Here is a 17,865-nt window from a genome sequence, read left to right on the forward strand (position 1 = left end):
GGCGTTGCCAAGCTTCCAAAAAACTACGAGATTACAGAAATCTCAGCACACATTTTTTCACCCAATCTTGATGACACTTTCAGGTAATGATCAGTACCCCAATCCCACTTGGCTCACCAAATTTCCTTCTTCTAGGTTAAACCTGTCGTTGGCAGTAACAGTTTTAATTTTTAGGTTTCACTCTGTTTTCTCCTATAGGGATACATGTAGTTGAAACTCTAAATCAAACAAGGTTTGTGCTAGCTCTTTGAAACGTGACACAATAAGTAGTTCCATGTTCTATCTCTATGGTTTGTTTCCTATTGCTGTAGCCCTAAGCAGAGACTGGCAGAAATCACTTTCATGGAAAGGGGTTGCCAAGCGTCCAAAAAACTACGAGTTTCCTGAAATCTCAGCACACATTTTTTCACCCAAACTTGATGACACTTTCAGGTAATGATCAGTACCCCAATCCCACTTGGCTCACCAAATTTCCTTCTTCTAGGTTAAACCGTTCGTTGGCAGTAAGAGTTTTACTTTTTAGGTTTCACTCTGTTTTCTCCGATAGGGATATATGTAGTTGGAATTCTCAATCAAACACAGTTTGTGCTAGCTCTTTGAAACTTGACACAATAAAGTAGTTCCAAGTTCTATCTCTTTGGTTTGTTTCCTATTGATGTAGCCCTAAGCAGAGACTGGCGCAAATCACTTTCATGGAAAGGGGTTGCCAAGCTTCCAAAAACTACGAGTTTCCTGAAATCTCAGCACACATTTTTTCACCCAATATTGATAACACTTTCAGGTAATGAGCAGTACCCAAATCTCACTTGGCTCACCAAATTTCGTTCTTCTAGGTTAAACCGTTCGTTGGCAGTAACTGTTTTAATTTTTAGCTTTCAATCTGTTTTCTCCTGTATGGATACATGTATTTGGAACTCTAAATCAAACACGGTTTGTGCTAGCTCTTTGAAACTTGACACAATAAAGTAGTTCCAAGTTCTATCTCTATGGTTTGTTTCCTATTGATGTAGCCCTAAGCAGAGACTGGCGCAAATCACTTTCATGGAAAACGGTTGCCAAGCTTCCAAAAAACTACGAGTTTCCTGAAATCTCAGCACACATTTTTTCACCCAATCTTGATGACACTTTCAGGTAATTATCAGTAACCCAATCCCACTTGGATCACCAAATTTCTTTCTTCTAAGTTAAACCGTTCGTTGGCAGTAACTGTTTTAAATTTTCGGTTTCACTCTGTTTTCTCCTATACGGATACATGTAGTTGGAACTCTAAATCAAACACGGTTTGTGCTAGCTCTTTGAAACTTGACACAATAAAGTAGTTCCAAGTTCTCTCTCTATGGTTTGTTTCCTATTGATATAGCCCGAAGCAGAGACTGGCGCAAATCACTTACATGGAAAGGGGTTGCCAAGCTTCCAAAAACTACGAGTTTCCTGAAATCTCAGCACACATTTTTTCACCCAAACTTGATGACACTTTCAGGTAATAATCAGTATCCCAATCTCAATTGGCTCACCAAATTTCGTTCTTCTAGGATAAACCGTTCGTTTGCAGTAACAGTTTTAATTTTTAGCTTTCACTCTGTTTTCTCCTATATGGATACATGTAGTTGGAACTCTAAATCAAACACGGTTTTTGCTAGCTCTTTGAAACTTGACACAATAAAGTAGTTCCAAGTTCTATCTCTATGGTTCATTTCCTATTGATGTAGGCCTAAGCAGAGACTGGCGCAAATCACTTTCATGGAAAGGGGTTGCCAAGATTCCAAAAAACTACGAGTTTCCTGAAATCTCAGAATAAATTTTTTCAACCAATCTTGATGACACTTTCAGGTAATGATCTGTACCCCATTCCCACTTGGATCACCAAATTTCGTTCTTCTAGTTTAAACCGTTCATTGGCAGTAACAGTTTTAATTTTTTGGTTTCACTCTTTTCTCCTATAGGGACACAAGTAGTTGGAACTCTAAATCAAACACGTTTTGTGCTAGCTCTTTGAAACTTGACACAATAAAGTAGTTCCAAGTTCTTTCTCTATGGTTTGTTTCCTATTGATGTAGCCCTAAGCAGAGACTGGCGCCATTCACTTTCATGGAAAGGGGTTGCCAAGCTTCCAAAAACTACGAGTTTCCTGAAATCTCAGCACACATTTTTTCACCCAATCTGGATGACACTTTCAGGTAATGATCAGTACCCAATTTCACTTGGCTCTCCAAATTTTGTTCTTCTAGGGTAAACCGTTCGTGGGCAGTAACAGTTTTAATTTTTAGGTTACACTCTGTTTTCCTATAGGGATACATGTATTTGGAACTCTAAATCAAACACGGTTTGTGCTAGCTCTTCGAAACTTCACACAATAAAGTAGTTCCAAGTTCTATCTCTATGGTTCGTTTCCTATTGATGTAGGCCTAAGCAGAGACTGGCGCAAATCACTTACATGGAAAGTGGTTGCCAAGCTTCCAAAAAACTACGAGTTTCCTGAAATCTCAGCACACATTTTTTCACCCAATCTTGATGACACTTTCAGGTAATGATCAGTAACCCAATCCCACTTGGATCACCAAATTTCGTTCTTCTAAGTTAAACCGTTCGTTTGCAGTAACATTTTTAATTTATAGCTGTCACTCTGTTTTCTCCTATAGGGATACATGTAGTTGGAACTCTAAATCAAACACGGTTTGTGCTAGCTCTTTGAAACTTGACACAATAAAGTAGTTCCAAGTTCTCTCTCTATGGTTTGTTTCCTATTGATGTAGCCCTAAGCAGAGACTGGCGCAAATCACTTTCATGGAAAGGGGTTGCCAAGCTTTCAAAAACTACAAGTTTCCTGAAATCTCAACACACATTTTTTCACCCAATCTTGATGACACTTTCAGGTAATGATCGGTACCCAATCCCACTTGGCTCTCCAAATTTTGTTCTTCTAGGTGAAACCGTTCGTTGGCAGTAACAGTTTTAATTTTTAGGTTTCACTCTGTTTTCTCCTATATGGATACATGTAGTTGGAACTCTAAATCAAACACGGTTTGTGCTAGCTCTTTGCAACTTGACACAATAAAGTAGTTCCAAGTTCTATCTCTATGGTTTGTTTCCTATTGATGTAGCAGTAAGCAGAGACTGGCGCAAATCACTTTCATGGAAAGGGGTTGCCAAGCTTCCAAAAAACTACGAGTTTCTTGAAATCTCAGCACACTTTTTTTCACCGAATCTTGATGACACTTTGAGTTAAGGATCAGTACCCCAATCCCACTTGGATCACCAAATTTCGTTTTTCTAGGTTAAACCGTTCGTTGGCAGTAACAGTTTTAATTTTTTGGTTTCACTCTGTTTTCTCCTATACAGATACATGTAGTTCGAACTCTAAATCAAAAACGGTTTGTGCTAGCTCTTTGAAACATGACACAATAAAGTAGTTCCAAGTTCTATCTCTGTGGTTTGTTTCCTATTGATGTAGCCCTAAGCAGAGACTGGCGCAAATCACTTTCATGGAAAGGGGTTGCCAAGCTTCCAAAAACTACGAAGTTCCTGAAATCTCAGCACACATTTTTTCACCCAATCTTGATGACACTTTCAGGTAATGATCAGTACCCAATTTCACTTGGCTCTCCAAATTTTCTTCTTCTAGGTTAAACCGTTCGTTGGCAGTAACAGTTTTAATTTTTAGGTTACACTCTGTTTTCCTATAGGGATTCATGTATTTGGAACTCTAAATCAAACACGGTTTGTGCTAGCTCTTCGAAACTTGACACAATAAAGTAGTTCCAAGTTCTATCTCTATGGTTTGTTTCCTATTGATGTAGCAGTAAGCAGAGACTGGCGCAAATCACTTACATGGAAAGGGGTTTCCAAGCTTCCAAAAAACTAAGAGTTTCCTGAAATCTCAGCACACATTTTTTCACCCAATCTTGATGACACTTTCAGGTAATGATCAGTACCCCAATCCCACTTGGCTCACCAAATTTCCTTCTTCTAGGTTAAACCGTTAGTTGGCAGTAAGAGTTTTAATTTTTAGGTTTCACTCTGTTTTCTCCTATAGGGATATATGTAGTTGGAATTCTCAATCAAACACAGTTTGTGCTAGCTCTTTGAAACTTGACACAATAAAGTAGTTCCAAGTTCTATCTCTATGGTTTGTTTCCTATTGATGTAGCCCAAGCAGAGACTGGTGCAAATCACTTTAATAAAGGGGTTGCCAAGCTTCCAAAAAACTACGAGTTTCCTGAAATGTCAGCACACATTTTTTCACCCAATCTTGATGACACTTTCAGGTAATGATCAGTACCCCAATCTCAATTTTCTCACCAAATTTCGTTCTTCTAATTTAAACCGTTCCTTTGCAGTAACAGTTTTAATTTTTAGCTTTCACTCTGTTTTCTCTTATATGGATACATGTAGTTGGAACTCTAAATCAAACACGGTTTGTGCTAGTTCTTTGAAACTTGACACAATAAAATATTTCAAAGTTCTATCTCTATTTTTTGTTTCCTATTGATGTAGCCCTAAGCAGAGACTGGCGCAAATCACTTTCATGGAAAGGGGTTGCCAGGCTTCCAAAAAACTATGAGTTTTCTGTATTCTCAGCACACATTTTTTCAACAAATCTTGATGACACTTTCAGGTAATGATCAGTACCCCAATCCCACTTGGCTCACCAAATTTCGTTCTTCTAGGTTAAACCGTTCGTTGGCAGTAATAGTTTTAATTTTTAGGTTTCACTCTGTTTTCTCCTATAAGGATAAATGTAGTTGGAACTCTAAATCAAACACGGTTTGTGCTAGCTCTCTGAAACTTGACACAATAAAGTAGTTCCAAGTTCTATCTCTATGGTTTGTTTCCTATTGCTGTAGCCCTAAGCAGAGATTGGCGCAAATCACTTTCATGGAAAGGCGTTGCCAAGCTTCCAAAAAACTACGAGATTACAGAAATCTCAGCACACATTTTTTCACCCAATCTTGATGACACTTTCAGGTAATGATCAGTACCCCAATCCCACTTGGCTCACCAAATTTCCTTCTTCTAGGTTAAACCTGTCGTTGGCAGTAACAGTTTTAATTTTTATGTTTCACTCTGTTTTCTCCTATAGGGATACATGTAGTTGAAACTCTAAATCAAACAAGGTTTGTGCTAGCTCTTTGAAACTTGACACAATAAGTAGTTCCATGTTCTATCTCTATGGTTTGTTTCCTATTGCTGTAGCCCTAAGCAGAGACTGGCAGAAATCACTTTCATGGAAAGGGGTTGCCAAGCGTCCAAAAAACTACGAGTTTCCTGAAATCTCAGCACACATTTTTTCACCCAAACTTGATGACACTTTCAGGTAATGATCAGTACCCCAATCCCACTTGGCTCACCAAATTTCCTTCTTCTAGGTTAAACCGTTCGTTGGCAGTAAGAGTTTTACTTTTTAGGTTTCACTCTGTTTTCTCCGATAGGGATATATGTAGTTGGAATTCTCAATCAAACACAGTTTGTGCTAGCTCTTTGAAACTTGACACAATAAAGTAGTTCCAAGTTCTATCTCTTTGGTTTGTTTCCTATTGATGTAGCCCTAAGCAGAGACTGGCGCAAATCACTTTCATGGAAAGGGGTTGCCAAGCTTCCAAAAACTACGAGTTTCCTGAAATCTCAGCACACATTTTTTCACCCAATATTGATAACACTTTCAGGTAATGAGCAGTACCCATATCTCAATTTTCTCACCAAATTTCGTTCTTCTAATTTAAACCGTTCCTTTGCAGTAACAGTTTTAATTTTTAGCTTTCAATCTGTTTTCTCCTATATGGATACATGTATTTGGAACTCTAAATCAAACACGGTTTGTGCTAGCTCTTTGAAACTTGACACAATAAAGTAGTTCCAAGTTCTATCTCTATGGTTTGTTTCCTATTGATGTAGCCCTAAGCAGAGACTGGCGCAAATCACTTTCATGGAAAACGGTTGCCAAGCTTCCAAAAAACTACGAGTTTCCTGAAATCTCAGCACACATTTTTTCACCCAATCTTGATGACACTTTCAGGTAATTATCAGTAACCCAATCCCACTTGGATAACCAAATTTCTTTCTTCTAAGTTAATCCGTTCGTTGGCAGTAACTGTTTTAAATTTTCGGTTTCACTCTGTTTTCTCCTATACGGATACATGTAGTTGGAACTCTAAATCAAACACGGTTTGTGCTAGCTCTTTGAAACTTGACACAATAAAGTAGTTCCAAGTTCTCTCTCTTTGGTTTGTTTCCTATTGATGTAGCCCTAAGCAGAGACTGGCGCAAATCACTTTCATGGAAAGGGGTTGCCAAGCTTTCAAAAACTACGAGTTTCCTGAAATCTCAACACACATTTTTTCACCCAATCTTGATGACACTTTCAGGTAATGATGGGTACCCAATCCCACTTGGCTCTCCAAATTTTGTTCTTCTAGGTGAAACCGTTCGTTGGCAGTAACAGTTTTAATTTTTAGGTTACACTCTGTTTTCTCCTATATGGATACATGTAGTTGGAACTCTAAATCAAACACGGTTTGTGCTAGCTCTTTGCAACTTGACACAATAAAGTAGTTCCAAGTTCTATCTCTATGGTTTGTTTCCTATTGATGTAGCAGTAAGCAGAGACTGGCGCAAATCACTTTCATGGAAAGGGGTTGCCAAGCTTCCAAAAAACTACGAGTTTCTTGAAATCTCAGCACACATTTTTTCACCGAATCTTGATGACACTTTGAGGTAAGGATCAGTACCCCAATCCCACTTGGATCACCAAATTTCGTTTTTCTAGGTTAAAACTTTCGTTGGCAGTAACAGTTTTAATTTTTTGGTTTCACTCTGTTTTCTCCTATACGGATACATGTAGTTCGAACTCTAAATCAAACACGGTTTGTGCTAGCTCTTTGAAACTTGACACAATAAAGTAGTTCCAAGTTCTATCTCTATGGTTTGTTTCCTATTTATGTAGCCCTAAGCAGAGACTGGCGAAAATCACTTTCATGGAAAGGGGTTGCCAAGCTTCCAAAAACTACGAGTTTCCTGAAATCTCAGCACACATTTTTTCACCCAATCTTGATGACACTTTCAGGTAATGATCAGTACCCCAATCCAACTTGGCTCTTCAAATTTTGTTCTTCTAGGTTAAACCGTTCGTTGGCAGTAACAGTTTTAATTTTTAGGTTTCACTCTGTTTTCTCCTATATGGATACATGTAGTTGGAACTCTAAATAAAACACGGTTTGTGCTAGCTCTTTGAAACTTGACACAATAAAGTAGTTCCAAGTTCTATCTCTATGGTTTGTTTCCTATTGATGTAGCCCTAAGCAGAGACTGGCACAAATCACTTTCATGGAAAGGGGTTGCCAAGATTCCAAAGAACTACGAGTTTCCTGAAATCTCAGAACACATTCTTTCAACCAATCTTGATGACACTTTCAGGTAATGATCACTACCCCAATCCCACTTGGCTCTCCAAATTTTGTTCTTCTAGGTTAAACCGTTCGTTGGCAGTAACAGTTTTAATTTTTAGGTTTCACTCTGTTTTTTTTCCTATATGGATACATGTAGTTGGAACTCTAAATCAAACACGGTTTGCGCTAGTTCTTTGAAACTTGACACAATAAAGTAGTTCCAAGTTCTATCTCTATGGTTTGTTTCCTATTGATGTAGCCCTAATCAGAGACTGGCGTCAATCACTTTCATGGTAAGGGATTGCCAAGCTTTAAAAAACTACGAGTTTCCTGAAATCTCAGCACACATTTTTTCAAGCAATCTTGATGACACTTTCAGGTAATGATCAGCACCCCAATCCCATTTGGCTCACCAAATTTCGTTTTTCTAAGTTAAACCGTTCTTTGGCAGAAATAGTTTTAGTTTTTAGGTTTCACTCTGTTTTGTCCTATATGGATACATGTTGTTGGAACTCTAAATCAAACACCGTTTGTGCTAGCTCTTTGAAACTTGACACAATAAAGTAGTTCCAAGATCTATCTCTATGGTTTCTTTCCTATTGATATAGCCCTAAGCAGAGACTGGCACAAATCTCTTTCATGGAAAAGGGTTGCCAAGCTTCCTAAAAACTACGAGTTTTGTGAAATCTCAGCACACATTTTTTCACCCAATTTGATGACACTTTCAGGTAATGATCAATACCAAAATCCCAATTGGCAGACCAAATTTCGTTTCTAGGTCAAACCGTACTTTGGCAGTAACAGTTTTAATTTTTAGGTTTCACTCTATTTTCTCCTATATGGATATATGTAGTTGGAACTCTAAATCAAACACGGATTGTGCTACCTCTTTGAAACTTGACACAATAAAGTATTTCCAAGTTCTATATTTATGGTTTGTTTTCTATTGACGTAGCCCTTAGCAGAGACTGGCACAAATCACTTTCATGGAAATGGGTTGCCAAGCTTCCAAAAAACTATGAGTTTCCTGAAATCTCAGCACACATTTTTTCACCCAATCTGGATGACACTTTCAGGTAATGATCAGTACCCCAATCCCACTTGGATCACCAAATTTCATTATTCTAGGTAAAACTGTGCGTTGGGAGTAACTGTTTTAATTTTTAGGTTTCACTCTGTTTTCTCCTATAGAAATACATGTAGTTGGAACTCTAAATCAAACACGGTTTGTGCTAGCTCCTTGAAACTTGACACAATAAAGTAGTTCCAAGTTCTATCTCTATGGTTTGTTTCCTATTGATGTATCCCTAAGCAGAGACTGGCGCTAATCACTTTCATGGAAAGGGGTTGCCAAGCTTCCAAAAACTACGAGTTTCCTGAAATCTTAGCACACATTTTTTTAACCCAAACTTGATGACACTTTCAGGTAATGATCAGTACCCCAATCCCACTTGGCTCACCAAATTTCGTTCTTCTAGGTTAAACCGTTCGTTGGCAGTAACAGGTTTAATTTTTAGGTTTCACTCTGTTATCTCCTATAGGGATACATGTAGTTGGAACTCTAAATCAAACACGGTTTGTGCTAGCTTTTTGGAACTTGACACAATAAAGTAGTTCCAAGTTCTATCCCTATGATTTGTTTCCTATTGATGTAGCCCTAAGCAGAGACTGGCGCAAATCCCTTTCATGGACAGGGGTTGCCAAGCTTCTAAAAAAACTACGAGTTTCCTGAAATCTCAGCACACATTTTTTCACCCAATCTTGAGGACATGTTCAGGTAATGATCAGTACCCCAAATCCACCTGGCTCACCAAATTTTGTTCTTCTAGTTTAAACCGTTCGTTGGCAGTAACAGTTTTAATTTTTAGGTTTCACTCTGTTTTCTCCTATATGGATACATGTATTTGGAACTCTAAATCAAACACGGTTTGTGCTAGCTCTTTAAAACTTGACACAATAAAGTAGTTCCAAGTTCTATCTCTATTGTTTGTTTCCTATTGAGGTAGCCTTAAGCAGAGACTGGCACAAATCACTTTTAGGGAAAGGGGTTGCCAAGCTTCCAAGAAACTATGAGTTTCCTGAAATCTCAGAACACATTTTTTCACCCAATCTTGATGACACTTTCAGGTAATGATCAGCACCCCAATCCCACTTGGCTCACCAAATTTCGTTCTTCTAGGATAAACCGTTCGTTGCCAGTAACAGCTTTAATTTTTAGGTTTAACTCTGTTTTCTCCTACATGGATACATATCTTTGGAACACTAAATCAAACGTGGTTTGTGCTAGCTCTTTGAAACTTGACACAATAAAGTAGTTCCAAGTTCTAACTCTATGGATTGTTTCCTATCGATGCAGCCCTAAGCAGAGACTGGCGCAGATCACTTTCATGGAAAGGGGTTGCCAAGCTTCCAAAAAACTACGAATTCCCTGAAATCTCAGCACACTTTTTCACCCAATCTTGATGACACTTTCAGGTAATGATCAGTACCCCAATCCTACTTGGCTCACCAAATTTCGTTCTTCTAGGTTAAACCGTTCATTGGCAGTAACAGTTTTAATTTTTAGATTACACTCCGTTTTCTCCTATATGGATACATGTAGTTGGAAATCTAAATCAAACACGGTTTGTGCTAGCTCTTTGAAACTTGACACAATAAAGTAGTTCCATGTTCTATCTCTATGGTTTGTTTCCTATTGATGTAGCCCTTAGCAGAGACTGGCGCAAATCACTTTCATTGAAAGGGGTTGCCAAGCTTCCAAAAAACTAGGAGTTTCCTGAAATCTCAGCACACATTTTTTCACCCAATCTTGATGACACTTTCACATAATGATCAGACCCCAATCCCACTTGGCTCACCAAATTTCGTTCTTCTTGGTTAAACCGTTCGTTGGCAGTAACAGTTTTAATTTTTAGGTTTCACTGTGTTTTCTCCTATAGGGATACATGTAGTTGGAACTCGAAAACAAACACGGTTTGTGCTAGCTTTTTGAAACTTGACACAAAAAGAAGTTCCAAGTCCTGTATCTATGGTGTGTTTCCTATTGATGTAGCCGTAAGCAAAGACTGGCGCAAATCCCTTTAATTGAAAGGGGTTGCCAAGCTTCCAAAAAACTACGAGTTTCCTGAAATCTAAGCACACATTTTTTCACCCAATCTTGATGACACTTTCAGGTAATGATCAGTACCCCAATCCCACTTGGCTCACCAAATTTCGTTCTTCTAGGTTAAACTGTTCGTTGGCAGTAACTGTTTTAATTTTTAGGTTTCACTCTGTTTTCTCCTATAGGGATTCATGTAGTTGGAACTCTAAATCAAACATGGTTTGTGCTAGCTTTTTGAAACTTGACACAAAAAGAAGTTCCAAGTCCTGTATCTATGGTGTGTTTCCTAATGATGTAGCCGTAAGCAGAGACTGGCGCAAATCACTTTAATTGAAAGGGGTTGACAAGCTTCCAAAAAACTACGAGTTTCCTGAAATCTCAGCACACATTTTTTCACCCAATCTTGATGACAATTTCAGATAATGATCAGTACCTCAATCCCACTTGGCTCACCAAATTTCGTTCTTCTAGGATAAACCGTTCGTTGGCAGTAACAGTTTTAAATTTTAGGTTTCACTCTGTTTTCTCCTATAGGGATACATGTAGTTGGAACACAAAATCAAACAAGGTTTGTGCTAGCTCTTTGAAACTTGACACAATAAATTAGTTCCAAGTTCTATCTCTATGGTTCGTTTCCAATTGCTGTAGCCCTAAGCAGAGACTGGCGCAAATCACTTTCATGGAAAGGGTTTGCCAAGCTTCCAAAAAACTACGTGTTTCCTGAAATCTCAGCACACATTTTTTCACCCAATCTTGATGACACTTTCAGATAATGATCAGTACCCCAATCCCACTTGGATCACCAAATTTTGTTCTTCTAGGTTAAACCGTTCGTTGGCAGTAACTGTTTTAATTTTTAGGTTTCACTCTGTTTTCTCCTATAGGGATTCATGTAGTTGGAACTCTAAATCAAACACGGTTTGTGCTAGCTCTTTGAAACTTGACAAAATAAAGTAGTTCCAAGTTCTATCTCTATGGTTTGTTTCCTATTGATGTAGCCCGAAGCAGAGACTGGCGCAAATCACTTTCATGGAAAGGGGTTGCCAAGCTTCCAAAAAACTACGAGTTTCCTGAAATCTCAGCACACATTTTTTTCACCCAATCTTGATGACACTTTCAGGTAATGATCAGTAACCCAATCCCACTTGGCTCACCAAATTTCGTTCTTCTAGGTTAAACCGTTCGTTGGCAGTAACTGTTTTAATTTTTAGGTTTCACTCTGTTTTCTCCTATATGGATACATGTAGTTGGAACACAAAATCAAACACGGTTTGTGCTAGCTCTGTGAAACTTGACACAATAAAGTAGTTCCAATTTCTATCTCTATGGTTTGTTTCCCATTGATGTAGCCCTAAGCAGAGACTGGCGCAAATCACTTTCATGGAAAGGGGTTGCCAAGCTTCCAAAAAACTATGAGTTTCCTGAAATATCAGCACACATTTTTTCACCCAATCTTGATGACACTTTCAGATAATGATCAGTACCCCAATCCCACTTGTCTCACCAAATTTCGTTCTTCTAGGTTAAACCGTTCGTTTAAAGGAACAGTTTTAATTTTTAGGTTTCACTGTGTTTTCTCCTATAGGGATACATGTAGTTGGAACTCTAAAACAAACACGGTTTGTGCTAGCTTTTTGAAACTTGACACAAAAAGAAGTTCCAAGTCCTGTATCTATGGTGTGTTTCCTATTGATGTAGCCGTAAGCAAAGACTGGCGCAAATCCCTTTAATTGAAAGGGGTTGACAAGCTTCCAAAAAACTACCAGTTTCCTGAAATCTCAGCACACATTTTTTCACCCAATCTTGATGACACTTTCAGATAATGATCAGTACCCCAATCCCACTTGGCTCACCAAATTCCGTTCTTCTAGGTTAAACCGTTCGTTGGCAGTAACAGTTTGAATTTTTAGGTTTCACTCTGTTTTCTCCTATAGGGATACATGTAGTTGGAACACAAAATCAAACAAGGTTTGTGCTAGCTCTTTGAAACTTGACACAATAAATTAGTTCCATGTCCTGTATCTGTGGTGTGTTTTCTATTGATGTAGCCATAAGCAGAGACTGGCGCAAATCACTTACATGGAAAGGGGTTGCCAAGCTTCCAAAAAACTATGAGTTTCCTGAAATCTAAGCACACATTTTTTCACCCAATCTTGATGACACTTTCAGGTAATGATCAGTACCCCATTCCCACTTGGTGCACCAAATTTCGTTCTTCTACGTTAAACCGTTCGTTTGCAGTAAATGTTTTAATTTTTAGGTTTCACTCTGTTTTCTCCTATAGGGATACATGTAGTTGGAACTCTAAATCAAACACGGTTTGTGCTAGCTCTTTGAAACTTGACACAATAAATTAGTTCCAAGTTCTATCTCTATGGATTGTTTCCTATTGCTGTAGCCCTAAGCAGAGATTGGCGCAAATCACTTTCATGGAAAGGGTTTGCCAAGCTTCCAAAAAACTACGTGTTCCCTGAAATCTCAGCACACATTTTTTCACCCAATCTTGATGACACTTTCAGGTAATGATCAGTAACCCAATCCCACTTGGCTCACCAAATTTCGTTCTTCTAGGTTAAACCGTTCGTTGGCAGTAACAGTTTTAATTTTTAGGTTTCACTCTGTTTTCTCCTATATGGATACATGTAGTTGGAACACAAAATCAAACACGGTTTGTGCTAGCTCTGTGAAACTTGACACAATAAAGTAGTTCCAAGTTCTATCTCTATGGTTTGTTTCCTATTGATGTAGCCCTAAGCAGAGACTGGCGCAAATCACTTTCTAGGAAAGGGGTTGCTAAGCTTCCAAAAAACTACGAGTTTCCTGAAATCTAAGCACACATTTTTTCACCCAATCTTGATGACACTTTCAGGTAATGATCAGTACCCCAATCCCACTTGGCTCACCAAATTTCGTTCTTCAAGTTTAAACTGTTCGTTGGTAGTAACAGTTTTAATTTTTAGGTTTCACTCTGTTTTCTCCTATAGGGATACATGTAGTTGGAACTCTAAATCAAACACGGTTTGTGCTAGCTCTTTGAAACTTGACACAATAAATTAATTCCAAGTTCTATCTCTATGATTTGTTTCCTATTGCTGTAGCCCTAAGCAGAGACGGGCACAAATCACTTTAATGGAAAGGGGTTGCGAAGCTTCCAAAAAACTACGAGTTTCCTGAAATCTCAGCAAACATTTTTTCACGCATCTTGATGACACTTTAAGGTAATGATCAGTACCCCAATCCCACTTGGCTCACCAAATTTCCTTCTTCTAGGTTAAACCGTTTGTTGGAAGTAACAGTTTTAATTTTTAGGTTTCACTCTGTTTTCTCCTATAGGGATACCTGTAGATAGAACTCTAAATCAAACATGGTTTGTGCTAGCACTTTGAAACTTGACACAATAAAGTAGTTCCAAGTTCTATCTCTATGGTTTGTTTCCTATTGCTGTAGCCCTAAGCAGAGATTGGCGCAAATCACTTTCATGGAAAGGGTTTGCCAAGCTTCCAAAAAACTACGAGTTTCCTGAAATCTCAGCACACGTTTTTTCACCCAATCTTGATGACACTTTCAGGTAATGATCAGTAATCCAATCTCACTTGGCTCACCAAATTTTGTTCTTCTAGTTTAAACCGTTCGTTGGCAGTAAGAGTTTTAATTTTTAGGTTTCACTCTGTTTTCTCCTATAAAGATACATGTAGTTGAACTCTAAATCAAACAAGGTTTGTGCTAGCTCTTTGAAACTTGAAACAATAAAGTAGTACCAAGGTCTATCACTATGGTTTGTTTCCTATTGATGTAGCCCTAAGCAGAGACTGGCGCAAATCACTTTCATGGAAAGGGGTTGCCAAGCTTCCAAAAATCTACGAGTTTCCTGAAATCTGAGCACACATTTTTTCACCCAATCTTGATGACACTTTCAGGTAATGATCAGTACCCCAATCCCACTTGGCTCACCAAATTTCGTTCTTCTAGGACAAACCATTCGTTTGCAGTAACAGTTTAAATTTTAGCTTTCACTCTGTTTTCTCCTATATGGATACATGTAGTTGGAACTCTAAATCAAACTCGGTTTGGGCTAGCTCTGTGAATCTTGACACAATAAAGTAGTTCCAAGTTCTATCTCTATGGTTTGTTTCCTATTGATGTAGCCCTAAGCAGAGACTGGGGCAAATCATTTTCATGGAAAGGGGTTGCCAAGCTTCCAAAAATCTACGAGTTTCCTGAAATCTCAGCACACATTTTTTCACCCAAACTTGATGACACTTTCAGGTAATGATCAGTACCCCAATCCCACTTGGCTCAGCAAATTTTGTTCTTCTAGTTTAAACCGTTCGTTGCCAGTAAGAGTTTTAATTTTTAGGTTTCACTCTGTTTTCTCCTATAAGGATACATGTAGTTGAAACACAAAATCAAACAAGGTTTGTGCTAGCTCTTTGAAACTTGACACAATAAATTAGTTCCAAGTCCTGTATCTGTAGTGTGTTTCCTATTGATGTAGCCCTAAGCAGAGACTGGCGCAAATCACTTTCATGGAAAGGGGTTGCCAAGCTTCCAAAAAACTACGAGTTTCCAGAAATTTAAGCACACATTTTTTCACCCAATCTTGATGACACTTTCAGGTAATGATCAGTACCCCAATCCCACTTGTCTCACCAAATTTCGTTCTTCTAGGTTAAACCGTTCATTGGCTGTAACAGTATTAATTTTTAGGTTTCACTCTGTTTTCTCCTATATGGATACATGTAGTTGGAACACTAAATCAAACACGGTTTGTGATAGCTCTTGGAAACTTGACAAAATAAAGTAGTTCCAAGTTCTATCCCTATGGTTTGTTTCCTATTGCTGTAGCCCTAAGCAGAGGCTGGCGCAAATCACTTTCATGGAAAGGGTTTGCCAACCTTCCAGAAAACTACGTGTTTCCTGAAATCACAGGACACATTTTTTCACCCAATCTTGATGACACTTTCAGGTAATGATCAGTATCCCAATCTCACTTGGATCACCAAATTTACTTCTTCTAGTTTAAACCGTTCGTTTGCAGTAACAGTTTTAAATTTTAGCTTTCACTCTGTTTTCTCCTATATGGATACATTTAGTTGGAACTCTAAATCAAACACGGTGTTTGCTAGCTCTGTGAAACTTGACAAATAAAGTATTTCCAAGTTCTATCTCTATGGTTTGTTTCCTATTGATGTAGACCTAAGCAGAGACTGGCGCAAATCATTTTCATGGAAAGGGGTTGCCATGCTTCCAAAAAACTACGAGTTTCCTGAAATCTCAGCAGACATTTTTTCACCCAATCTTGATGACACTTTCAGATAATGATCAGTACCCCAATCCCACTTGGTTCACCAAATTTCGTTCTTCTAGGTTAAACCGTTCATTGGCAGTAACAGTTTTAATTCTTAGGTTTCACTCTGTTTTCTCCTATAGGGATACATGTAGTTGGAACACAAAATCAAACAAGGTTTGTGCTAGGTCTTTGAAATTGACACTGTAAATTAGTTCCAAGTCCTGTATCTGTTGTGTGTTTCCTATTGATGTAGACATAAGCAGAGACTGGCGCAAATCACTTTCATGGAAATGGGTTGCGAAGTTTCCAAAAAACTACGTGTTTCCTGAAATCTCAGCACACATGTTTTCACGCAATCTTGATGACACTTTCAGGTAATGATCAGTACCCCAATCCCACTTTGCTCACCAAATTTCGTTCTTCTAGGTTAAACCATTCGTTGGCAGTAACTGTCTTAATTTTTAGGTTTCACCCTGTTTTCTCCTATATGGATACATGTAGTTGGAACTCTAAATCAAACTCGGTTTTTTTCTAGCTCTTTGAAACTAGACGCAATAAAGTAGTTCCAAGTTCTATCTCTATTGTTTGTTTCCTATTGATGTAGCCCTAAGCAGAGACTGGCGCAAATCACTTTCATGGAAATGGGTTGCCAAGCTTCGAAAAACTACGAGTTTCCTGAAATCTCAGCACACATTTTTTCACCCAATCTTGATGACACTTTCCGGTAATGATCAGTATCCCAATCTCACTTGGATCACCAAATTTCCTTCTTCTAGGTTAAACCGTTCATTTGCAGTAAGAGTTTTAAATTTTAGCTTTCACTCTGTTTTCTCCTATATGGATACATTTAGTTGGAACTCTAAATCAAACACGGTGTTTGCTAGCTCTGTGAAACTTCACAAATAAAGTAGATCCAAGTTCTATCTCTATGGTTGTTTCCTATTGATGTAGCCCTAGCAGAGACTGGCGCAAATCACTTTCATGGAAAGGGGTTGCCAAGATTCCAAAAAACTACGAGTTTCCTGAAATCTCAGCACACATTTTTTCACCCAATCTTGATGACACTTTCAGGTAATGATCAGTAACCCAATCCCACTTGGCTCACCAAATATCGTTCTTCTAAGTTAAACAGTTCGTTGGCAGTAACTGTTTTAATTTTTAGGTTTCACTCTCTTTTCTCCTATGTGGATACATGTAGTTGGAACTCTAAATCAAACACGGTTTGTGCTAGCTCTTTGAAACTTGACACAATAAAGTAGTTCCTAGTTCTATCTCTATGGTTTGTTTCCTATTTATGGAGCCCTAATCAGAGACTGGCGCAAATCACTTTCATGGAAAGGGGTTGCCAAGCTTCCAAAAAACTATGAGTTTCCTGAAATCTCAGCACACATTTTTTCACCCAATCTTGATGACACTTTCAGGTAATGATCAGTAACCCAATCCCACTTGGCTCACCAAATTTCGTTCTTTTATGTTAAACCGTTCGTTTGCAGTAACAGTTTTAATTTTTAGCTTTCACTCTGTTTTCTCCTATATGGATACATGTAGTTGGAACTCTAAATCAAACACGGTTTGGGCTAGCTCTTTGAAACTTGACACAATAAAGTAGTTCCAAGTTCTATCTCTATGGTTTCTTTCCTATTGCTGTAGCAGTAAGCAGAGACTGGCACAAATCACTATCATGGAAAGGGGTTGCCAAACTTCCAAAAAACTACGAGTTTCCTGAAATATCAGCACACATTTTTTCACCCAATCTTAATGACACTTTCAGATAATGATCAGTACCCCAAACCCTCTTGGCTCACCAAATTTCGTTCTTTTATGTTAAACCGTTCGTTTGCAGTAACAGTTTTAATTTTTAGCTTTCACTCTGTTTTCTCCTATATGGATACATGTAGTTGGAACTCTAAATCAAACACGGTGTGTGCTATCTCTGTGAAACTTGACACAATAAAGTAGTTCCAAGTTCTATCTCTATGGTTTGTTTCCTATTGATGTAGCCTGAAGCAGAGCCTGGCGCAAGTCACTTTCATGGAAAGGGGTTGCCAAGCTTCCAATAAACTACGAGTTTCCTGAAATCTCAGCACACA

Source organism: Spermophilus citellus (genome assembly GCF_964194105.1).
Source record: "Spermophilus citellus genome assembly, chromosome: 10".
NCBI lineage: Eukaryota > Metazoa > Chordata > Mammalia > Rodentia > Sciuridae > Spermophilus > Spermophilus citellus.